The 26,514-nt window shown below is 38.9% G+C and overlaps 1 protein-coding gene and 1 long non-coding RNA gene across 18 annotated transcripts in view; one reads left to right on the top strand and one right to left on the bottom strand.

The window, feature by feature from the left end:
• Positions 1-26,514, top strand: part of NRXN1 (neurexin 1) — a 1,062,013-nt gene that overhangs the window by 793,322 nt on the left and 242,177 nt on the right. The window lies entirely within an intron of this gene.
• Positions 18,425-20,543, bottom strand: LOC140120429 (uncharacterized). Its single transcript, XR_011853784.1, has 3 exons — positions 20,314-20,543; positions 18,588-18,647; positions 18,425-18,502 (listed from the first exon to the last, which is right to left on the bottom strand). It is a non-coding gene; the product is annotated as an uncharacterized lncRNA (long non-coding RNA).

The raw sequence follows: 26,514 nt of genomic DNA, 5'->3' as shown, positions 1-26,514 counted from the left end.
AGCAGCTTTTGGCTATTGCAGAGTACCTGTGGTTTTTCAATTGAATTTATAAACACATACTTAGTTATCGTAAAGGCGTTGACTAGTGATGCACAGCCACCAGGGGCAGTCAGATGCAGACGGCACATGTGTGCCACCATTTTCCTGGAGATTGTTGCTCCTTGATGACGTCATGGGGGATAAGCAATCCCTGGAAAATGGCAGCATGCTGGCCATTTAAATGCTGCCAGCAGGCGGTAGTTCATTGAGTGATCACCCTTGACCGGTATCAACACTGATCGCAGGTGTTAAATAGGAGAGGTTTGGGTTTGGTCCCTGAACTCAAACCAAAACCTCACTGAACGTCACCAGTTTAGATGTATAAAACTCACTGCATGAAAGATGTCTCCTTCCAGCAGACAAGAGCTCATTTGTCTTTGCTTGAAATCTCCAAGTGAACCTAAGGCTATATTCACACTGCCGTTGCCCGCCCGTACCATAGAGGGCAACGGCAGTGTACGGGGAGAGGAGGAGAGCGCAGATCACCCCCGCCCCTCTCCATAGGAAGTAATGGCGCACGGCGCCGTATTACGGCAAAAGATAGGTAAGGTCCTATCTTTTTCCGGGTACGGAGCAGTACGGTGCCGCACGTGTGCGGCACCGTACCGCTCCCGTAGGGCGCCGTGCGCCCATTGACGTCTATGGAGGACATATATCAGCCGTATATACGTCGGCCGTATATACGTCCTCCATACGTTAGTGTGAATGTAGCCTAACTCTTTCAAAATTTTATATGTATCCTTCACATACACATTAGATCCCAATTGACCGAATACTCAGATTTCATTGAGTTTTGTTGACCATCTAATTCTCTCAATTCTCCCCATCACTCCCCTGGTGGCAGATGTTGGAGGAGATGAGGCTTGGCCAAGTTCTCTGGTGATGAGCTGTCTGGCAGATGTACTCCTTTCACTAAACATCAGTGTCTACCGAGTTGATCATTCATGTGAATTAGGGAATTGGGAGTGATAGTTGTTAGCCAATTTCAGATATCGACCCTCAGAGATCTCTAGTGTAGTGAAGCCTTAAGAAGATGACACTGACGTCATACCGGAACGTTCCATCTACACTGCAGCTCTGGTAGATGAAACGTTCATTTTCACAAGCAAAAGATAAAAAATTCATGTTCTCCTGCTTTAATACTTGATATTACTTCAAATTTTTTTAAGGGCAGATACACTTAAAAAAATAACAATAATCACTCCGTATGTTCCTGTTTCTTCCTCTAAATACAGACAATAGGCTACTGATTTGTATTTAATAATCCCTACTTATCTGGAGATTTTTCATGGAGAAAAATTTGAGATTAAGGAAGACATGACAATGATTTGGAGCCAGTGCTCCCTTCTACGCACTTTGCTTTCCCTTGCTCTTCTGCTTCACGTAGGTCAAAAATCATCAACGGCAGAAAAAAAAAAGATGTCCGCAGAAAGAAAAATAATAGATGCTGAGTGAGTCAGAAAGAAAAAGCCATGGAAAAAGGTTACTTGGCCCAGAAAGTAAATACAATGCAGTAGGTCATACATCAAGAAAAAAACACATCTTATGGCATATTTTTCAATATCCTGACTGTGTTTGGACTGCATTATGAGAGGTTTGCTTTATGAGCTTGAAATAGATTGTATCCATTGACTGGCACATTTTATGGGTCTAGATAAAGCAGGATTGTTAATAAGACATGATAAAATATGAAAATGCTTTTTATATGTTAAATATTGAAATGTTATATCATATTACATAGACTAATCTAAACCTCTTCCCCTGGGCATATCTCGTAGCTCCAAAGCCCCAAGTGTCAAATATATAACAGAGCCCCATTAAACTCCAGGGGTGCTATCACTCCCTTTTTATCTCACTTTAGAGGAAATCAACATTAACAAAAACATTAAAAAACATGCAAATACTCACCTCCCCTCCACTCCTCTTCATCTTTAACTCAGCGCTGTCCGTCACTAGTCTTGATACCCCGACAAAACAAACTTAGAATTAGCAGCATAGAGTGAAGACGGGATGTCCGGCACCCCAGGAGAGGGAGGTGAGGGGGTGTGCCTAATTTGTAGCCCGGAGCACCGGACATCTCGCCCCCATGCTCAGTGCTGCTAATTATAAGTTTCTTTTCAAGACTAGCGATGGACTGCTCCAGGATCAAGATGTAGAGGAGAGGAGGTGAGTACATGCAGTCCCCGGGTTACATACAGGAAAGGTTCTGTAGGTTTGTTCTTAAGTTGGATATGTATGTACGTTGAAACTGTATATTTTATAATTGTTACCCCAGCCAAAATTTTTTTGGCCTCTCTGACAACTGGATTTTAAAAATGTTGGATTGTCATCAGAACCAGGATTAACAATAACGCTTAATAGCAGAGACCTCTGATAACTGTTATAGAAGTACCATAAATTACTAACATCCAGAGGTCCATTTGTAATTAGGGGTCATCTGTAAGTTGGGTGTTCTTAAGTAGGGGTTGTTTTTCCAGAGGTTGATTTCCTTTGAAGGCCATCAAGATGGTCAATTATCAAAACTAGTGAAAACTGTGCTAGTAAATAAATTTGGGCCATTGTGTATATGTAGAATTTCATTACTTTCGTTCTGTGAAATACTTTCTGCCTTTAAAACCACGATAAAGAGAGAATATTTTCCTCCCGATGATTGTCGCTTGCTTCCTTGTCTCTATAATTTTCCATTTTTGATGCCTGGGTAATTCCTTTTAAATGATCGCAGTCATCGGCCCATCTTTTCACAGGATGAACTGTATATAGTGGATTTATGACTCAATGTTCACTTAAATACATAAAGAAAAAAAAAGGCAGACAATGTCCATGGTTATTTTCCAGGTGGGATGTGAGATCCAAAGATTAGGTTTGAAGCTGTTTCTAGAGGTTTTTTGTCATTTTAATGTACCATTTTTTGTGCTGAAATCAGCTGGTGCATGAGATTACAGACCATAGTGGTGACTCGTGCAGAGATCCACAATTATACGCTGCTGTGAGCCGGCCACTGCCAGACAAGGAACGTGTTGTGTTGTGTAGCCGCTATCTGGAGATTACTTTATTCTATGATAGCAATGATTGGGGGCATGAATGTGTCACAGAGAGTTTTTTATGAACACTTTGACGAATCATTGTGTGAGTGTGTTTGTTGGTCTCCATTAGAAGTTGCATAAGTGGAGCGAGAACATGCGAAGTGAAAGTTGGGACACACAGGAGGACTTCATGTTTCGGATCAATAACATTTGACCATATAGAGAGGTCTCGCAGGCAATCCTTGTCACGTTAAATTATTGACCTTGGTGAAGACAACTTGTTTCAAGCGGAATGGAAAATAAAAAATTGTCTTAGGTTTTGTAGAACTAAGATTGGTAAATGTCCATAAAAAGTTATCTAAGTGCCACCATTAGAAGAAGTCATAATTGTTCATTCACATTCAACATAAGTGAACTTAATATTTCGTAAGGGTAGTTCATCAAAATCAGGTCGGTGAGGATACAATAGCTGATATCTTTGAATACTTGATCATTGGGCTATCACAGCATTGAGATGAGAGCTGTGCTCTCTTCACTCCTCATGTATGAGAGCTGTGCTCTCTTCACTCCTCATGTATGTACACTGTATATTGGCCGTGTTCAGTATTACACCTCAACCCTATTTATTTAAATGGGAATGAGCTGTAACCGATCCATGTGACTGATGGACACTACAGAACCGGTCTGAGAAGTCAATGCAATGCTGACAGGAGCACCGAGTCAGCAAATTATCTGCTGTGGGGGATGGGGGGGCTGGGTGTCAGACTGTGAGGATAGTTCATCAGTTTTAATCCAAAAAACCTGCTTAAATCATTGTCCTAATTATTATTCTAAAAATATAAAACTAATTTCTGTATCAGTGTTCTGTATATTGTCGTCTTGTGGTCCCTACCCCATCGAAATATTTGTTTGTTGGTTAAGCAAATATTTAGCCGGAATATTAATCAGCTCTGGTAAAATGGTGAGCGGCTCGAATTTCCTGTACAGTATTCTACAATGATTTCTCAAAATCCGTAAGATTGACCTTTTCATTATAAATTTGCATTTTAAACCCTTAAAAGGTAGACTGTGGGGAACTCGATTATATCTACAACACATAAAACCATCAAAACTATTGCATCTTTTAATGTGGGCACATGGTAATTGTAAATGGGAAATGTAATTAAAAAAAGTAAATTCAATTAATCAAGGGGAGTTTGCAGCACGTTGCAAAGCAGGTGTTTGATTGTCCACAGAGATATTTATATGCATTAAAAGTACTCAACGTCTCACTGTCGGAGGGCTATCTGATGCATTATCTGTCTAATTTGCATCCTGACTATTTTAATGAATAATTAGGACTATGATATAAACAATGTACATAATGTACATGGTACACATTCTTCAATATCCTATCAACCTACATCTATTTTATGTTTCCAAACTAGCAGGATGGAGAGAGACGCAGGATAAAGTGACCAAGTTAGGATATTGTGATAAGTGAAACATTAATGCACATTAGTAAAGTGAAATCCCCTTTACAAGCATCGTTCAAACAGAAGTGGAGAATATCCATGAAGGTTGCAAGGGATTGACACTTGGCTTTCTGTTTCACCGCTAACCCATAGCCGATTCACTAAGATTGTGCGCCTGATCTCATGAATGTGTCGCTTCCCCACTCATGTCCAAAAGAGTTCACCATCTTTTTAGTGGTGCATCTTAGGGCTAGGACAATTTAAATATGACGCCCTTTCTGAATCAGACAGTCCGACGGTACGCCCCCTAATTTGTGCTGCATGGAAGCCAACGCAGCTGCACCAAAAAAGGGCTGCGTACACCACAATCCCAATGCACACACTTATTAAATGCTTGTGCAAGTCGTTTATGCCCCGAAAAAGGTGATCAGTCCGACAAAAGTGTCCGCGAGACTCTTAGTTAACGAGTCCCATTATCTTGAAATCATGTGCCTAGATGCAGACGGGCTGGAGGTGGTGATGCACCTGGGACCCGAGGTAGAGGAAGCCCCTTCTACCACCCAGAAATTTAGAAGGGGCAATAGTAGAACAACTGAGCTCCCTAAATAAGTAGATAAAGCTTGTAAATTGGGCTGCACAAGCAGGGCACCTCTCTTCGTACTTTCTTGAGGGATAGGTTTTTTTTCAAGTCCCCTTTCTTTTCACTTGTTTTGGGACCAAAGTCAACATCTTCACAAGGCTTCTTTTTCACAAGCATTTCATAGAATAACTCCAGATTAGTTGCATTTCGAATTCTGGATCGAATTCTGTATTGTAGGCACAGCTAACATTTTTCATGAAAAGGTTGTGTTCTTCTTGAGTCTTCTCCAGTTTCCTCCAACGCCTTATTAGATTCTTGGCTTTTTCTGAATTTATTATGTGTGGGGGAATATATTAAGCAAGGCTTGATATGGGTGATTATCAGCTTCTTAAAGGGCTGTGAATATAAAAGGGAATTTATGATATTCACATAATAAGGGTAATAATACAATACAAACCATGACCACCAACATGGTGGCAGCACGCGATTTGTCTACAAGGAGACTTGGGTTATCTTGGTAATAGACTGAATCATTTTATCTAATATATACACAATTTGAGAAAGTATTTGCTATCTGTAATTTAATACCGAATTGCACGTTGTGGTTGTACCTTATACCAATCTCTTTTTTCTGTCCTATCTACCCTTGACCATGCTCTTGGTTCGCGACTCTCGTTTTGTGTCATTCTGATATATGGTAGACAGACATCTCTTGATAGTTTTCAACTATTTTCATGCAAACCCATGCAGGTTACTCCTCCGGTGATTCATTTGCCATTAGATGTTTCCTAGAAGGCAGCTATAAATCACCTTTTTATTTCTGCTATCAGTACATCCACAAAAAGGTGACTTAGCCAAGGAAATTCGACTTAATTATTTCAAGGAGAGCATGGCTTAAGGACATTGTTAGTGAGTTCCTATAATGACAACTTTGGGTCACATCACATTATTTTCCTTAGGTAAAGGTATATTCTCCTCCGAGACTGAAATTCTCTGATAAAAATGTGAAGATAGAAGTCTTTAAGGCCTAAATCGTGTTCACACCATATTATTTGGTGTGTTATTTACTAGGAAAGCTAAAAGCTTCTTCCAAACAAGGTCAATCAAAGAGAACTTCACATTGCGAGAAAGTTAAACCGGTTAAACTTGAGGAAAATCCGTAATGTTCCCTTTTTCCGATGAGCGTTGCCTATATGAGCAGTAATTAGGGGCAACTCTGGTCTTCATTAATAATCATTATGGAATCAAGGACTATGTAATTAGCAGAAATTAGTTACATTGTTTATTGATTGCCGAGGAAAAGGAGAGCGAAAGACGGCTTTGAAAGATTTTCAATAATGTATAGAAATCTGAAAGCGTGCTTACACGTGGAATATTGCAGCTATACCATGATCAACTTAATTACTTTGAAGTGCTTCAATCTTTTTTCACCCGTATCCACTCTCTGACACCTCTCATGTTAGTTATCAACCTTGTCTTTGCATTCTGTCCTTGCATCTTTGAGTAGAGAACAATGCTTTGTATGCCTCATAGAGCTATTTCTAAATGGCCTATTTATCTGTATGTGCTCTCCGATCTGCTAACACATTTCATCCCATGCTTCCTGGTATGTACAAGACCTTGCATTCCTGAAGGCTTAATAGAGCTTAGATGCATCAGAAAGTCATTGTTTCATCCACTTACATATTTTTATGTGGTTTTAGTTTGTTATATTTGTGTATTTACCTCCTCTCTACATATTTCAGACAAAGATCCTCGATCCTTGGACTATTACGGCTGAGATCGAAATGTTCCAGAATTGTGGAACATTCAGGGCATTTCCATTCTAGACCTTTTTCCATTAAGCCACATCCTTTTGTTCAAGGGTTTTTGACTTTTTGAGATCACCACTTTTGGATTTATAGGTTGGATTTGATGGACTGGTGTCTTTTTGCAACTTTATCTGAGTCATAAGTATCTACTCGCTACTGGGGGCCACTTACTCATGTGATACATGGTATGAGTTAGACAACAGTAGGCTTTGATTTTGATGATAAGTTCTCTTAGAAACACTGGGTAGTAAGGCAGTGTAAGACTCGTGACTACTAATGTTGGACCTGCTATTATTTGGTTTATTAACTGTGCACAGTGTCTTATTTTTTTGGCACATGGTCTTTTCCAGGAGGCATCTTTTTTCAGAGGTCATGCCCCTCATTTGGACAAGTCAGAAAAGTATCAAAAGATGATGTAAAAGTCTTGATTCAGATGGCACAAGGCATTTTAGATTATTTAAATTATGCCCCAAGCCTGGCCATAGCGGATTAGTAAATTCCCGACCCCCAATGTAAAGAATTAATGATAAATGTGGTATAAGGAATTTAGAGGGAATTATTTTAAGCAAATTACAAAATATTTATTTTATAAATCTCAATCCAATGTGACTACAGTTGGATGTTGATGTATCCAGGAGCTGTTTCATCATACATACTCACTGCTTCCTAGAACCTCATCTGAAATGAGTTCACCACTTTGCTAAATGCTTTGTGTGCCTTCAAGGACCTTAGGTTTGTATTCATGAATAATATCATAAGGTCCTGGATGGGAGATTGGTCATGGACAATTAGAAATCACATGAACATTTTATGGACAGGAATGTCTGGATGATGAGGTGCATTGTCTTAGCATTTTAAACACCGATATTCTGATAATATGGAGTCATTGCCCATATTATGTGTATTAATTTTGTGCTGGAAACAACTCTTTCTTGTCTTAGGCAATTTACTGTATTAATTAATAAAATATACATGTTTTAAATCTTCACTAAATAATAATATATTATGCGCCATTGTATGACTTGAACATATCGACACAAAGTCATATAAGAAAAACACTTAACAAAGGATAGTCATAAAACCCAGGAAATTATACAATTGGGCTTATTGAAACAATGTAGCAATTAATCATGTACCGAGCATTTATAGTACAAGGTTAACGCTCCAAAATGGAATATAAAGAATATATCACTATTATTCTATTGACAAGAAAAATGGAGGACGGGTCTACAGTTATGAACGTGATTAAATGCATTGTATATCACATAGAAGTTAAGATTCTATACAGAGAACAATGTGAAAGTAGTATTGTTCTGTAGGTGACCTTGTGCTGGAGAGTAGAGAAATTCAGTCATTATTGGTAAACCTCAACGGAGCTGTCCAACACTCACTATGTTCATACATTATTTACATGCAATAGAGAACTATATTTTTTCCTCTTTCCACGGTAAAGAAATATTCTTTTTGTATTATCAAATAAAGGGCCTTAAGACATAACCAGACCAGATCAACAGTGGCTAGCTATTTTGCCATGATTACAGGTGGTTGTCTGAAATGCGTTTGACAATGGTGCATGCCACTGTGGTATTGTACACGTGACTTAATTTCAGTAAAGGAGATTTGCATCTGTAGTTGGGTTGGACCATGTAGTTGTCTTTTCCACTAACTGTTTTGGGGTACCTACAAATCAAGTTATTAGTAAAGTAGCTGAGATACCTTCAAGGTACTTCTTTGGGAGGTACTAGTTTTGTTAGAAGGATTTTAGCCGCTTTAAGGAGTCCTATATTCCATGCTAGCTGACCATTGCAAAAATCTTTACATACTAGAAACAACAAACCTCCAGATAGGTGGATGGATTGGATTGGATGCCTCGTTATGTTTAAAGGACCATTTATGGACATTCATGTACAGATTGGTTACCATAAAGTGGCACTAGGGAGAGTGCTGTTATTTCTTCTACAATAAATTTGCAAGCTTCACTATTTTTGTAAATTTCATTCATCCCAGGAGCAAACAGAGGCAGCAGATGTTTTCTGAGCCAGAGCTGTAAGCGCCCATTGTCCCTTTCCAGATCTGGCATTTACAATCAGTACAGTCTTAGCTTGGACCCTTAAATTTGATATCATGGACCTCATTCTTTCAAGCAATACCCTAAATGCAATAAAGTCAATTTGTAATGAACCCTAAGTGATTATGCCGGTAGCTTGGTGGATCTTATGGTGACCCTATCTCGGACAGGGAGCACTTCTTATCTTGGAGAACATCTATATAATAGGCTTTCAGCCCAATAAAACCTCTGTGTTTCTGTTGGAGACATATGGGTTTTAAATTATGGTAAATCTGGTTAAGAGTCAATCCAGTAGGGGATTAATACCGACAGTTTCCCATTTCAGTCTCGGTTTTCAGAATTTCTTTGGTATTAGGCACTAATGTATACACGACCTTCGTACTTAACACAATCTTTTTGCACAGTGGAGAAAAGTATTTTAAATTTGTGTTTTAATTCTTGCAAATTACTTGCCAGAAGAACACTAGAAGCATCTAAACAGTAAGTAATTGCTTATGATAATGAGTGCAAACTAATTTGCCGGGGTATGTTAATATTCAAAACACACTCTTAAAAGGACGAGTCTTCCCTGAATACAACCATCTTATTTAAATTCTGTCTTTAAATTGCATTGTTACAACAAAGAGAACAATTATACAAGAAATTCTCCAAAAGTAAAGCGGTATTAAAGGAAATTGAAAGCTATATTGTATTAATGAAAACAGGGCATGAGAGTCACAGGGGATGAAGTCAATGTAAGTTTATATGTGTTTGTATGTTAAATGGTGGGTTACAATTAGCTATGAGTGGCACCGTTGGTTTTGGTTGGGTTTGGTGAGTTCAGCTGAACCCTGAACTAGAGTTTGGTTTGGGTAGTCAAACTTGAACATGATAACGCCCCTAACACCCGTGATTGATGCTGGCACAGATTGTAGATGCTAACCACTAAAATGCAGTCGGCAAAGCCAGGTTCGGGGAGCCAAAATCGCAATGTTCGGCATAGCCGCTGATCACTAGGCACAATGGATATTTAACACCCATCCGTAAGAAATGTACTTATCTGTTCTCATGAACTCAATGGATATTGAATTAATAGGTAAGCTATGTGCTTAATAACTTCTCTACCTATCATTCATTGAAGAGCACACGGGAACTTGAGCTCTCATGCCAATGAGCAATGGGAAACTTAGACCTAATCCAAATTTATTATAAACCTAGTGAATCAACGTGTTGAGATGAAATAAAGTTGAATTGGATATAAATTATGATCGGACAAGCTGGAACTGCAAAGTTCTGTAGCCAGGTGCTCTTGGAACACATAAGTTTTCTAGTATTAAATTCCTCTAGCAGATTTTAGTAATTATGACAAAGTCTTCAACACCGTTTACAATGAAAGTACCTGTATTTGAAACTTTACTTTTGGATTCTCCATACTGGGGAATTTTGTGTAGTTCATGTTTAGACATTGGATCCATGTGTAGTTTTCATGCCAGAAATGAATTGCTGATCCTTGGAACTCTGCTGCAGATGTTCTGGCTACTTACAGTTTGCAGGTAGTGAATCCATGTGGGTGTTATTCTGGTTTTCTCTCAGTGGGGCTGATCCTCACCTTTTCCATGAGGAATCATGTAGTATAAAATTAACTTCATTAAAAAGTATTTCCACTGACACATTTCTCAGTGCTTATGTACATTTAGGCAATTTATCACAACAAACCATTAGTTTGAACATTTTATGGTTCCACATTGGGTGCTGATCTGTACCAAGGGAATCAGAAATATGCCACACTAACTGTTGAATAGTAAAGTCTTCTCTCTAGATAAGGGAAATTCAGCTTTCTGGAGTTCAGTGTATCTGAAGTCGGGAAATTTGGGACATTTGGGATTTCAGTATAGTGTATCATGATAGATACAATAACTATAGAACAGATTTTACCAATTTATATTCAGAGCTTGTGGGTGAATGTAATGGCTTGGTCTTTGGTAAAAAATAGAGGTAAAGAAAGAGATACAAATGAATTAAAAGTAGTGTAGTTAGTAGCTAAAAGTCAGACTGGGTTATTTTTGGAAAAAATGAAAACTCCAGTTTTCAAATATTTCCAGAGTAGGGTTAAAAATTGCCTAATTTAATTTTTTTAACGCAATACTCTTTGAGATCTTGCACCAAGTCTTTTCATTACTGGTATTATTGGAGCTGAGATCTGGAATCAACCTATATTCTATCATGTTTGGAGATGGGCAGATCTATTTGTTGGTTCCAAATATTTTCTGAATCTTTTAAAATGAAATCTTCTAAAAGTTTTAGAGAACTAGAGGGGTTAACACAAAATTTCAGGACAATTAAAGAAACATTGATTTGGAATTGACCTTAACAAAATTTCTTCTTGGACAATATGCTCTTCTCTAATCATGATATTTTCTTATTTTTTTATGAATGTTCATCCCATGCTATTCAGTGACAGGTGCAGTGGGTTCAGTGGTGGTGTACTGCAGGGGTGCAGGTGTGGCTCATAAATTAGAGATTTCAATAAGGGCTTCTCAAACCACTGGCCTCAGCAGTCTGAATGTTACGATGCTTTGGCCTAAATATTGGTCATAGTTCATGGAAAATTATTTAAAAATTAAACCAAATTTTTTTATATTTGTGATTTCAAAAGTTGAATAAAATAACGCTGAAAGAATCCGTTCTGCTGATTGCAGCTACCATTAATAAACCTTATAAAGAAGTTAGTTAAAACTGTGTCTCTTGCTCCACTTTATCAAAAACTGGGGGAGTCTCACCAACAAGTGGTAGGTACCATACATTTCGAGAACCACTGGCTAAAGAAACAGCAAAGCTACACATCATGCACCACTTTGAATTGTGAATTAAATTATTAAAAATGAGTCAAATTTGCATAAAATTAGCAAAATTTCTTGTGTATCCACAAAAACTTCCAGCAATGTACATGTAGAAATTGTATTATTTTCAGATTATTTGGGGTTGTAATTAAATTATTAAAAATAAGGCCAATTTGCAAAAAATTACCAAAATTTCTTGTCTATCCACAAAACCTTCCTGCAATCTACATGTAGAAATTGTATTAATTTCAGATATTTTGGGGTTGTTTCACAAACCTATCAGCAGGTGCTAAGTGCAACATCGAATGCCAAAATTAGATAGTCTAGACGAGCAGAAAAACACATGAAAATAGCATTTTCCCACGTAGTTTTTGTCGTAATGATATGTATGTCCTTATGATAATATGTCATATTGTATAATTCTAGTAATGTAGAATAACTACTAGAAGAACTCATCTTATTGTATCTAAAAAGAAACGGAATGACAAAGAACGGTTAGATTCTACGGGAGACGACAAAAAAAGAGGCTGTGCCGCCGCCTCTCTAGGACACATAGGGGTTAAACACTTTTGTATCAGCGAAAAGTCAAACGAAGAATACATAATTACCTGTTTTCTCCTAAATTGCAACACCACTGCTTCCCTGAGTGTTTTAACTTTCAAGTATTGAAGCAATAGCAGAGAACAATGTTCCTGATGCCAAGAAATGTAGAGAGCTGTCTACCTTTTGTGTGCCAGACCCCAGTTTGAAATCAGTTGTCACTTAATCATGGAATAATAAAAGTCTCCCTGTACCGCTGAAGCAATCAGTATGTGAATGTCAGAGAAGCTCGTGGAGGCAAGCGAGAAAATTGTGCCAGCTGAAACCGCTCACAAACGTAAGGAGAATAATCAAAGTGTGGGTGAGGGGTGAACGATGTTAATTTCGGATTCGTAGCCGATGCTTATGATGATGAGGATGGAACAGTGATCAGTGGGACAGTTGCTAAAGTATCCCTTAAAAAAATAAAGTGCAAAGGGAAAAAAAGAGAGAAAGTCATCTGTTCACGCAGAGATTGTAATGCAGAAGCCTTTTTCGACTCCTTTGTACAGTTTGTGAGAAAAAAATAATCACAGTATGGTGTCCATAGCTAATTTAGACTCTTTAGTGGTTCAGTCAGTGAGAGGAATACCAATGACTAACAATTAATGGTTGTGGATAAAGTACGTTCAATGGTTTTCTCGGAAAACAAAAAAAAAATCATAAATGTATCTTTTTGGCTTTGTATGACAGATTAATATTAATTTCAGTGCTTGGGTTCCCACATCTAGCAAAATGGGGGGCGGGTGCACCAAGCAATGATCAAACTGAGCTCCCCATCATTGTGGTGTCAGAGATTACCACTAAAATGTTTGGCCTTAAGTTTTAAAGGGAACCTGTCAGCAAAAATTGACCTAATAAACCCCTACCAGTATATTTCTTTCATGGCAGTGTGGTGACATCAAACAGAAAATCTAATTTGAAGTGAGATGTAAATTGGCTGTTTAAAGTCAAGGATTGGAGATTTTAACACTGAAGTCAAGCTCTCTCATTCTCAGAAAGCCCCCTTCACTGAAGTTGAGGGTTCTGCATACGGAGACATCACTAACCAGATCTTCTGAAGTCTCATGCATGATTTCTATCGCAGAGGAGGAGGCGTTCACTACTCCAACTCCCTACTTTGACATCAGTGTCAAACTCTCCTCCTACTCCTTTATACATCCAATTTACAGCTCACTTCAGAGTTGATTTTCTGGATGATGTCACCACACTGGGCCATGAAAAAAAACAAAAAGAAGATGGTGTTATGATACTTGACAATATTCTGCTATTGGTTTATTAGGCAAGTTGCTGTTGACAGGTTCCCTTTAAGGATATATTATGCTGATTATGGAGAATGCAGGGTCTCCAACAAACACAAGCTCTCCCATTCAAAGAAAACCTTTCAAAGCATCCATCAACTCCTACACTTATTATAGACAACAAGCTATTCATGGATTGAGGCATAGGTGCAATTTTCTATCTTGCCCTTCTCATTGTTGAGTCATCAATTGTTGAGTCATCATTTTAAAAACGGTCAGATTGGTGGAGTCAGACCCAATAAGACCCATATTGGGTATTGAATCTAATTTAACCTTTGCTAATTAGGTTCTGTAATCCCGGATGAATGGTTGTGGGTGGAAACAGAAAGCTTGGCTGTGCGTATAGGGAAATTTAATCACGGATTCCTCCACAAAAGTAAGGGCTAGACGTCTGGGCCAAAATTCATGGGAGAATGCCTGAAGTATGGGTGATGGTGGTGAAAAGTCATTCTTCAGGTTAAGATTAAGGATTCTTCTTCATTATGTTAGCCCTAGACACCTGTGCTGGGGACTGTTGTCAGATATGATAGGTTGAACTTTCTATGGCCAATTATTTTTTTTTTTCAAAGAGTCACTTCTCCTCATGTCAACTGAAGAGGCATTCAAGGGTATATGTTATTTGTTTGCATCCCTTTTCAGTATTTATGCCTCTTAGCCCAATTCCTCACCCTCTAGTTTGCTGACATTGACATTTTAGAGAAGGATGTCCTCTACAGGTTGTCTAAGGATTCCAGTTAAAACTTGTCATATCATGAGGCCCCAATAGAACATGTAGGGTCTGCTTCTTTGTTATGGTTTATACTTATATGCTCATTCGTTTGAAACCCATCTTCTATGTATCTAGAATATGTTTTCCTACATGACAAATGTGACGACAATGGGCCTTGATAGTACAGTTTCTAGAACAGCTTTCTATAGACCTATGTGGAGCACATTTTTCAGTTTGTTCTCATACCAGCACCTGTCGGGAATCATATTATTTCATGGGTCTCTAAAAGTAATGTATTCTAAATTGCTCATAACTAGATTGCTCTGTGTGTAAAAATTCACAGATTTGCATCCATTTGGGGAATTAGACAGGCATCGGAGATGGGAACGTGCCGCCATGCTGTCCAGCTATTATATTGTAAGATAAAAGGAAAGTAGTCACAATGACATCTTTGTGCTGCTGACATTATACCGACAAAAAGAGAGTTACTACTCAGTCTGGACTTCTGTGGGTTGGAAATTGACCATTTATGTGGTCAGTTATACAATAAGTTAGAATCTTTCTTCTATTCACTAGTATAAAGGCAAAGACCCTTTGTTATTTTAACTAGGAAACTTGTCTATGAGCCAAAATCGTTACTGCATTTCTCCCGATTAAGGTTGAGCTCAATTTTTTGGGTGGTGATTCTTGCATATGTTCAGCTTTAGCTTTACGTTAAAAAGAAGTTTCCATAAATCTAACTTTACTGAACATGTGAAGCTTGTGTAGCATCACATTATATGTAAGATAAGAATAAGATGGTTGAGGCCACACTTACTTGTGACTCCACATCCCGACTCACCGAGTGTCCATCAAATTGTCTCCAGAAGTAGGGTTTGAAGCCATAGTAAAAATATTGGTATTGAAATTTTGGTAGCCCTCCATAGCCTATGTGCAGCTGTCGACCCTATCTACAGTAGGGTCCATTCTTCATCTGAAAAAGGAACTGATCACCAGGACATTAATCCTTGGTTTCTCAGAAGGATTTTGTTTTTGTGTTAGGATCATGCAGAAAAACCTGTAGGCCCTCATTTTGAAAGACCAAGATCATTACAAAATTTCTAGGGTTTCCTTTTCAGTCTGGCAGAACGTTACGGCCAGCAGAACTGTATCATAAGCTTAGTTATGACCGTTCCCGGTACTGCAACTCAGCATCTTCGTTTTTCCGATGGGAGGAGATTGCAGTATAAGCCACCTATAATAAAACCCTGAATAGCCGGTAAGAAATGTGGTTTTCATTACATACTCTATTAAATGCAGTTTATAGAGTTAGACGCTCAGGACATACTTTCTGAAGTTCTACATTTCAGTAAGAACCTCCCAATTTTATTTTATTTGCTTAGACTGTTTGGAAAATGAACAATAACGTTGCATAATTTAATCATTTAAACATTATTTCAGCCATTTCTAGGTAATACTTGCATTTAAATGCTAGATAATTTGTATCAAATGAGGAACTTATTGACTTTCATATAGTATCAAATCAACAACGCTGTTTAATGGAGCAGACATAGCTGTATGCTCATTTCCTCAATTCAGTTGTGATTCCAATTGTACTTTCTTGCAATTGCAAGGAAATCATGTGTAGGCAATGCTTGGAGGCATAAGCAGAATATATGAAATTGTTCAGTGTCTTACATTGCATCATTCAGTTGCCAACAAAAACTTCCCAGATGCTACGGAGATTACAAATCGACAATGGAAGAGTATGACCATTCTGTGATCTGACTTAAATTTTGTGATGATCGAAACTTTGAATGGGCATGATGATTTTGTTGGACACAACAAAAAGCGTTAAAAAACTAAAGCTTAAGAGGACGGTTCATCAGCTACACAAACTCCAACACCTTTTCTAGGTGTAACTCCTCGGATTCTGGATAAGCCCCCACTGCTCCTGTGCAATCTGTACCAACACTTTTGGGATTAAGTAAATCCGAGTTTCAGTTTGACTTCCTTGAGGTAGTATAAGTACTAGAGACAAGTGGACCGAATGGTCAAGTTTGGTGTTCAAGTTCGGTCTTTTGACATGGACATTTTGCTGGATTGCTGGCAGGGGTATTGCTAGGGCGTCAGTTTGGTCGATTGGCTCTTCGGCTACCGTGCCCAGGTCAGGTGGTCAAAATCAAATGCCGAACACGACCATTCACTATTAAGGACATCTTTAAAATTTGCTTGCTCATGTACTACAGATGACTTTGTTAACCAGTACAGACGGTCCCCTACTTAAGGACACCCAACTTACAGACTACCCCTAATTACAGACGGACCCCTCTGCCCACTGTGACCTCTGGTGAAGCTCTCTGGATGCTTTACTTTAGTCCCAGACTGCAATGATCAGCTGTAATGTGTCTGTAATGAAGCTTTTTTGATAATCCTTGGTCCAATTACAAAAAATTGTCACTTGTCACTGGAGCAAAAAAAAAAAATTGTCTAGAACTTCAATTATAAAATATACAGTTTCGACTTACAAATTCAACTTAAGAACAAACCTCTGGACCCTATCTTGTACCTAACCAGGGGACTGCCTGTACAATATGAAGGTTCATGCACACCTATGTGTAATAGGGAGATGTGCCAGTGCACTGTCCCGTTTCTATCAATGGTCTCAAGCCCAAAGTTGATGCATATATTAAAACCTAGAGAACAGGTTTTATTCCTGCCCTTCTTCGAGCCACGCTCACCCATTGATAATGGATGGGCCACAAACAAGGTATCACGTCTTTGGGCCTGCAAAGTGCATACATGCGCGTGTGGCTATAGGCTAGAAAAACTTTGCGGCTTTCTTTGAGAAATCGTTCCAAACCTGTCCTCAGGTTGTGTTTGGTAGCTTACTCCACATGGGATTGAGCTATAATTTCGCAGTAGACAGGTAATCCAAGCATTTTGGCAGAGGGCAGCCATATTTTTCAAAGCCTGGAAAACTCTTTGGACAATATGGGGGTCATTTACTAAGGGCCCGATTCGCGTTTTCCCGACGTGTTACCCGAATATTTCCGATTTGCGCCGATTTCCCCTGAATTGCCCCGGGATTTTGGCGCACGCGATCGGATTGTGGCGCATTGGCGCTGGCATGAGCGCGACGGAAATCTGGGGGCGTGGCCGAACGAAAACCCGACATATTCGGAAAAACCGCCGCATTTAAGAGCGGAAAATGTGTCGCTCGGGGCGCGCTTACCTGCACTCAGCCCGAGCCGGTGAACTCCAGTGCGTTCAGATGCTTTTCAGCGCAGCAGCGCCACCTGGTGGACGGTGGAGGAACTACCTTATTGAATCCCGGCCGGACCCGAATCCTGCGCAGAGAACGCACCGCTGGATCGCGAACGGACCGGGTAAGTAAATCTGCCCCTATGTGGTTATTTTTATGAACAAATCTTGCCAAAAACTAATGTTTTCAGTGCCTGTATTTTTATATGCTTTCCATTTTGTGCCATGGAATGCATGTGTTTTTGTTTTACATGTTTATTTGTATGAGAATTATGCATCCCGAGTTAGTAATATCCGATCTTCAGCGAGGGATACAGCATTGCTTTACAGCCCCCATAAAACTCTTACACCAGACATGTTTTCCAAGATTGATTTTACTGTGTAAAACATACACAGACATAAATATACAGATGAATGTCCTCCCAGACAATCAAGAAAACTACTTCTTTTTTATCGTTTCATAGGCAACTTTAGCAATAAAAGTATGTTAGATGGCACCATATTATTACAGGCATTGAAAATCTGACATTTCAATTGACAATTCCATTTCCCTTTTTTTTTTTGTGCTTCACATAGTAAATACTCGTTCATATTCCAATTTAAAATGTTTTTAAAAGACGTTCTTTCGGCTACGACTCTGGTTTTTTGATGCTCTACAATTTTTTTATGATTATTATTTCTTTTCCATCTGGAAGTGCAGATCTATCATTTTTTTATCAGGGTTTATAAATGGCACCTTGTCATGTGCTAAAAATTTACTCGGGAATTTTGCAGCCAAGCGAAGCGCGTTGGTTTCGAAATGAGAAACTTTCACTGCTCTGGTATTGACAGTTTTAATTTCGATTTTGATCTGCATTTTATCCGAGGCTTCCTTATCTGTCAGGGAGGGAGAAGAGATTAACGTTTTTTACATAAGGCAAATGGCAGCTACGACAGTCATTTCATGTTTTTTTTTTTTTACCTGACGGCTTAGAGGATTCTTGTATTTGGAAACCCGTAATTTTTCAGTTTTCACTTTGTGCTGAATCATTGAGATAATTAATCAATAAACTGTTAATTGACTGTCATTTCACAGCGCACTACACTAGAATGATAAATAATTTGCCTCTATGAAAACGAAGCATTTCGGATAGATAATTAATGATACATTGGAGAGTGCCATAATTCTACGTGTCATGCTTTATTTTACATGAAAGTTGCTGTCAGAGGGAAACAGGAAAAGATAGATGGGAATACAGTAGATGGGAAAATATTAATAGCTAATGCTGTGATGGATCAGATCAATGGGAAGCTGCAGTTATATTGTATTAAAGGGATTGTCCCAAGTCTTCTTTTTAGGGACATTAGAAAGGAAAATTTTCTTACTGGTGGAGTCTGTTCCCTTGGAACCCCATCGATAATGGGAGCAGAGGTTCCAATTCACTCACTAATGGAGCATCGGGTAGCTCACTTCAACACTATGGGCCTGTTGGAAGTTGGTGACCACAAAATTCAGTCACTTACACTCTCATTTCCATAGCGGGGCAGGGCTCATGCTGACAGGGTACGGAACCCCTTTTTTTGTTGTTGGCGGGAATCCCAATGGTCAGACCTCCATGAATTAGATTGCAATCCCCTATCCGGTGGACAACGTATTTAAAGATATGTCCTTTCTAAACTTTTGGCTCTTGGCTCTTAACAGGGATGAGTGATGTGCGTTGGCCAAATATTTTTTTCAAAAAAATTGGTTTTGTGATACTTGGGAGAGTTTACTGATGCCAACGCCCAGCTTCTTCAGACTGGGTGACAAATTTGTCATAGGTTATGTAGATTTAGAAGAAATATGTTTTTCTTAACTTACAAAAGGGATCTTTAGGACCGCTAAATTCATTGTCATTTGGCAGTCACAAGACTTAGGACTGGAGTAAAATTTTTAGCTCTTTGGAATGTGACTCATAGCAAGTTATTTTTGTTTAGTTATTTAGACCAATGAGGAGCAATAATTTTGGACAGAACGTGAGTGTGATTTTACATAGCAAAAGTGGAACCTAATGTGACAACCTTGGGTTGTCCTCTTGGGTTTTCCTGTTTTATATGGATGATTTAAGTCTAATGCCAGCCCATGCTATGCTATCTTCTGGGCTATCTTATCCCTGTAAGATGCTGAAGTTTGAACATTGCCTGTGGGATGAATGCTGCTGCACCATGTACTGTCGTCCCACTTGTGCAATATCGAAGCCAGTAGTTACCTAATTAGTTTTACTTCATTTACTAAAAATAAATTTCATTTTGGATGTAAAATTTCTGCAATAGAGGTGAGCTTACCCAAGAAATTTAGAGTTCAATCGATTTCAGCCAAACTCGACCTTGAAAATCTGTTTTCCGATAACACCCACAATTGTTGCCGGTGCCACAGTATTTAAAGAGATAAGACCCTTCGTGCCAGCACCAATGGTGGGTTTTATTGGTGGGGAGTTGAACTGAATCCAGACCTGCAAAGTTCAGCACAGACCCAAACTTTGCAGTTTGAGTCAGCTCAACATTATTCAGCAACAGATCTACTTTGGCTTCAGGGAATACAGTTATGAAGGTGAATACAAACTGCAATATTTCACAAATATAAGTCAAACATAACATTAGTAAAACATTTTTTTAAAAATCCAGAAAAATATGGACTAGTCCCATTAATATAGTGAAGGCCTCATCACCTGGTCCGGTTTTCTCCATCAGAAAGCCATCATGGCTTGGGCAGACAATACGTTCACATGCAGATCTGCTGACAGATGAGAAAAGTATCCTTACTAATCCTCTCTGTTTAGTACATTGTAAATGATATCATCCAAACCTTTCAGCGTTTTAATTTTGAGGTTTTTCTATTCTTGATGGCTAAACAGAATGTAATGCAGCCAAATTGTTTGTACAACCGGTAGATAATGCTACAAAGTGACTTCGCTTAGCAGTTGCTTAGCAACCACCGCTGCTTTTCTATTAATTCTTCTTCTATAGATATCTTATATGGAGGTAGGTTAATTATGCAAACTTTATTATTTTAGTTACAATGCAGGGAGCGTGTGTTGAATAAATACAGTTAAAAAGACTCAAAAATGATAATTATTTCAATTACGTTTCTGTAAATTACTTAAAGAGAATTTGTCGCTAGCACCTCTATATTTTTAATGTGCAAATACCATTATTCTGTTACATTTGCTCATCATAATTATACACAATCCCCAAAGTAATATAATACACCACATCACTGGACTGAGTCAGGGTTACTTTAAGACCCCTCACTGAATGTAGTACTATGGGGCCAGAGGGGGCGCTGTTTAATTAGTATACACGTAATGATTAATAAATCTATATAACAATATATTGACTTATTTTTATAAGGTTTGTACTACTTAAAGTAAATCGACCATCAAAATCCATCATAATAAACCACTTAGTCATAGATCCAGGCGCCGTGACTGTGGTAATCTTCTTATATTTGTTATCCATGTCCTCCTTCCTTCTAAAATCAACCTTTAAAATTATAATAATGAGCCAAAAGTATAAACCGTGCTGCAACTTTACAAGCTGCTATACACTGGAGGAGCACTTTCCCGTTCCCCTGCTCCCTCAATACTTCTCCCTCTTCCTGCTGTAATCTCATGGTAGCTGAGGAAGTTACAGCACACAGTTGTGGAGGGATGCTCTGCACAGTGTAACTGCCCGGGAAGCTACAGCATGGAGGGGGTTATGGTAATGCTACCCATAGCACTTTTGGCTCATCAGCAGAATTGTAAATTGTTAAGTTTAGAAGAAAAGTGGGCACGGATAACAAATTTAATAAGATTACCACAGTCATAGTGGTGAACAATTTGCGTCCACATCAAGCCTCTCGTAGATGCCTATGCCATCCGGTCACAACGGGGAGGGGGAGGGGTGAGGAGCTCTCCATGTGAGTGAAGCTCTGGTGAAGACCTGCTTGACCTGCACTCCATTCATTTCTAAAGGGACTCCCAGGATGGGGATTTTTCATAGCTTCATAGTGAGTAGAGCAAGGGTTATGTATAGACGTGTGTGTGTGTGTGGAATGCTAAATGTCCCCATCTCCCTTGGACAGAGTCACTTTTAAAGACTACACTCCTATAGAGATACATTGTGAGCCAAATTCACCCATTAGTCTTGGTCACATCCATACATATGGTAACATCCATAGAAATTCCTTTATGACCAGCTAACACAGAGACCATTATATGGTAAAGGATACCTCTTGTCATGTGAATGTGGTATGATGTGGATGTGATAGGTGCTAACACAAAGAGAACTTCATATGGTAAAGGATAACTAATGCCATGTGATAGGATGGGGTTGGGGGTTGCGATCTTACATTATCTTTGAGATATGTCAAGAATGCACGTACAACACCAGCAATGAACATATATACCCCTGATTATTTCACACTTACTCTCCATACATATTTTAATCATATCACCTTTGTATCTCATTGACCATGTTGTGCTTGATCAACTCTTGAGTACATATTCACACCCTAGTTAGAATATTGTAAATCTGGAATATTTAACACCCTGGTATTCCTGAGCACTGGTTCTCCCTGCCATTCGATTCTCATAGATCTGGCACCTATTCCCTATCCTATGGAAACAGAATGTGTCTTTCATGGGACAAGACCTTAAAGGGGTAACCTATCCACACCCCTTTAACGGCTAAAGTCTAAAAACAGATTGAGCCAAGAGCAGTTCTTCTCCCACACACATGTGTATTCAATGAGAAACAAACTCTTGCCAAAAATGTCTCTACTAAGGGTGTTGATATTCAACATACCCAATCCTTACTGAAATTAGGGAAACCTTGTGAATAGATGGTGCCCATCCACATGACCAGAGTCACCTGTTAAGATGTGATTAGTTGATATCATCCCCCATTGTATCGTCTATTGGTCATGGGGAAATTATGTATAAAGGAAGCTTTACGACATATGATGTATTTTAGCTCCTGAAGACATATGGATTCTTATAGAATGAAATTTAAAAAAAAATATTTTTTTAATTAAAAACATCCTTTTTAATAAAGTTTTTCGGTGCCTATACACAGGTATCCATGGACATAAGGGCAATGTAGGTTCTTGATAATTACAGAGCAGCAGGGAAGTAGACTGTCAGATTGCGATTCACCCATGTATCGTAAATGTCATGTTCTGCACATATGGTTGAGAGTGACCTCTGTGCTATCCCTTCTGCTCTAATTCCTTGTACTCATCAATTTTCTTTCTCTCCCTGATCCATACACTTGTCACCTTTGCCCATAAGAGCATATTTCAGAGGAACGTGGGCATGTCTAGGCAAGGAAACTGTAAATCTTCATCTTCTCACTTCTCTCCTTTATTTCCTAGGGGATGTAAATTAAAGGGAAATAGACCAGGCTCTTACAATGTCAAACTCTTTACACAGCAGTTTCCAATACAAAGGACTATCTGATCTCATTGTTACTTTTGTTCTTAACAATAAGAGTCAAGGATATAAACCCTGTGAATAAACAGTGCTAAGCAGTGAATGGAGTATTCCAATAACGTAACATACTTGTTCTGGCAAAGTGATTGGTAATCGTGCCCGTACTAACCAAGGATGGAACCAATACTACTGCCAAAAAATAAAAAAGTATAGCGACACTCAGCTGTTAAAATCTAATATATTTTTTCTATATCCTCTTAGAAAGTTAGCAGATGGTCAGGGTCGGAGCTGGGGGTAAGTGGAACAAGCAACAGCCGTTTCATGTGTAGCATAGCTGAGTACCACCTATATTCAATTTAGTCACCTCCGTTGGGACATAACCAGGAGTCTATTTTGGGTTATAAAGAGGGTAGCACCTCTCAATATTTCTATGTGAGTACTTCAAAGTAACCTGTTATCAGACTTGTGGGAGTGTTAGCTGACAAGTCATCCCACCAACCCCTGTTCACCCAGTAATGAGGAAATATGCAAAGAAGTTTTCCAGGATGGGATAAGGAAAACCCTGCCTCTTTTAGCTACCTTATAAGGCAGCTCCCTTGACATCAAGCATGACCTACAAGAAGCCTTATGACATGATGCGGAATTAAAGCCAAACCAGTGTATCTATTCCAGAAGGAACAGACTCCCAACTGTAGACAGTGCTGTTTCGACCTGATGGGGTCTTTTCCGTGCAGTATAGGGAACTGGTTGAGTGATAACACATCAGTAATGACACGTCCCATTCCTAGAACATCAATTGTTTAATCCTTAATCAATTAACAAAGTACTGTACGGATATTTTAAAGATGGCTATAAACTCATCATGAATGTCAACAGAGCACACCAATTTTTGCATGATGAACCAACCATCTTTACCCCACGGGATGCTAATGTCAGGTTTAGTACAAAGAAAGTGGTTGGGGTCATAGGGGGGTACCTATCATGGTCATTGGCATAGAAGCCATGAAATAATCCCAAATGCTAGCATATAGCTAGCACTTGTGATTATTTTCCTCTTTCTGCCACATCTATGGCAGTTGGGCATGGAGGGGCGTGAAAGGGGGTGTGGCCGGCGGGATGTGGGCTATTGCGGAGCACTCCTGTCCTCACACCTGAGCACTGGCTGCAGTCACAAATTGTTATATGTGAAAATTCACCGGCTGCATTTATTTCTACACCACTCAGGGCCTGGGGTAGATATAAATGCTGCCCATGACCCCGCCAGATACATCAAGAGGTCGGAGTCTCTTGATGCATCCGGCTGCACGGGAGCAGCGTCAGGGATATCATATGCCACCGCACAAGCGCCGACCACTTGAGACTAAATAGCTGCAGATAAGATGAGAAAACTATTTCTTTACCTGGCTCTTCGGTAAAAGTTGTCTTTATAGGTGGGAGTAGGCAACTTCTAAGGACATTTTGGTTGCTTATAGTACAATGATATATTCACTTATTAGTTTCTGCTCAGGTGAAGGCGTATGAGCCTTGAAAAATTTGCTATGCCTCCCCTTACACCACCTCCTGTCCAAATGGGTTAGGAGGGGCACGGAGTGTGCCATTCAGAGCGACCAGTAGGGCAGGGGGCGGGACATCATGCACTGGCGCACCACCGTGTGCCGTGACTTTATAAATTCCCCCCTGTGATCTAGGCTGAGTTACCATTATATAAAGCAATTTTATGCAACTAAATATCAGTAGAGATAATAAAGAACAAGAATATGTAAGGTTTGTTATTTCACTCGCCTAAACTCGATGTCTTTGCACAATGATGGCAGTTTGCCTGAAAGGTAGATTCAGATTGCCCTAGTGTTATGTTCTCTATCTGGGGAGCTAGTACTTATTGATCCATTGGGTCTGTCAGCGTTTCAGGTCACTTGGCTCCAAGCCTGATTTCTTCTCTTGACTTTGAGATTTGTGCTGTATGAGCTGACTACTAATAGTGTTGCATTTCTTACCTGACTTCAGACAAAAAAATACATATAAAAATACATGAAGTGAAGTACTCTCATCGACCTGACATTGGTTTATATGAATTCTTAAAACCTATGTACAATCCTTGTTATTTGTTGAATTTATTTGGTTTCTAAGAACCTTGTATCTTTTGAAGTAACAGATCCTTAGGCTGCTAAACATAGACATGTAGGAGTGATGGAATAGAGAAGTTAGTCCTATAAGTAAAAGCAGTGGATCTTAAATTCTCAAAGATTTATTTAAAATTTTTTGGATATTTTAGATAAAGTTTCTATGTACAAATCTACAACTTAGAGAAGTCTTAAGTTGTCTTTACACATTAAATGATTGTCTAACAAACAAGACAATTTTGCTGAAATCTTCCAAACTTCCAGTAAAAATGGTGTAGATGTTGGGGAAAAGTAGGCTGAGACAGTTTGATTCCGGCATATCCAAACTTTTTGCCGAACTATACGTTAATCCTATTTCCAGAAAAAAAATTGTATCCTAAGTTAAAACAGCATGTGTATTGCTGTTGGTGTGAAGTCTTTTGACCTGATGAACAGTCACAGACAACAACTATCTAGACGTATAGATGGCCAGTATTAAAATATAAATAATTTACATGGACCTTAAGGACTCTGATTTCATATTCAGATCATGTATAATATTTTACGTTTTAATCTGTTACATGGTCTGTTTTGGGGGGAAGTCGGGCATAATCAGGTTGGCACTAAGGTTGAATGGATCCAAACAGCAATGTTCACGTCCACAGTGAACATTGAGGGTTCCAGGTGTCTAAACCTGAGCATGGTCTTCAGCCAGAACTTCAGGTTCATCATTCGGGCTCACCCATACAAGTGCTGACATCAATCAAATGCCAAGAGCACACAACAACCCTGGCTTTTAAAATTTAATACCCAGGATCGATGCTGGCACCAATCTTAGGTGTTAGCGGTCAGTTTGCGTACTCAAACCGAACCTTTCTTAAAGTTTTGGCAGAACCCACCAAACCCCAATGGCAACTTCCCTAGTTGGCACATGAGATTGTTGGCCCAACTCGCTTAAATTCACTTTTCGTACACTGAAGTCCTAGTGTTCACAATAGTAGCCAATCTAAGGGACTGGAGCTATAGTGGGAGGGAACCAATAGCCACCTAAACCAATCATGAGACAGAAGGTACCCAGGGCTCTTTTTTAATGATAAGAAGCTAAAAATAATAATTAGATCTAAGGCAAATAAATAGAGTGGAATAATCCACTATAGGTCCAATGCCCACATATAATTTATTATATATATATATATATATATATATATATATATATATATATCAATCATTTTTTTTTTTCTCAGAAGAGAAATATATACTTTCTCTGTGTCAGCAATCCCGAAGCCTTCGGCACTGTTCTAAGTATTTCATCAGGAGAAATCTCTGACGTTATGTATACAATAGAGAACTAGAATTG

This window comes from Engystomops pustulosus, chromosome 3 (genome assembly GCF_040894005.1).
Source record: "Engystomops pustulosus chromosome 3, aEngPut4.maternal, whole genome shotgun sequence".
Taxonomy (NCBI): Eukaryota; Metazoa; Chordata; class Amphibia; order Anura; family Leptodactylidae; genus Engystomops; species Engystomops pustulosus.
This window is presented reverse-complemented; position numbering and strand designations above follow the sequence as displayed.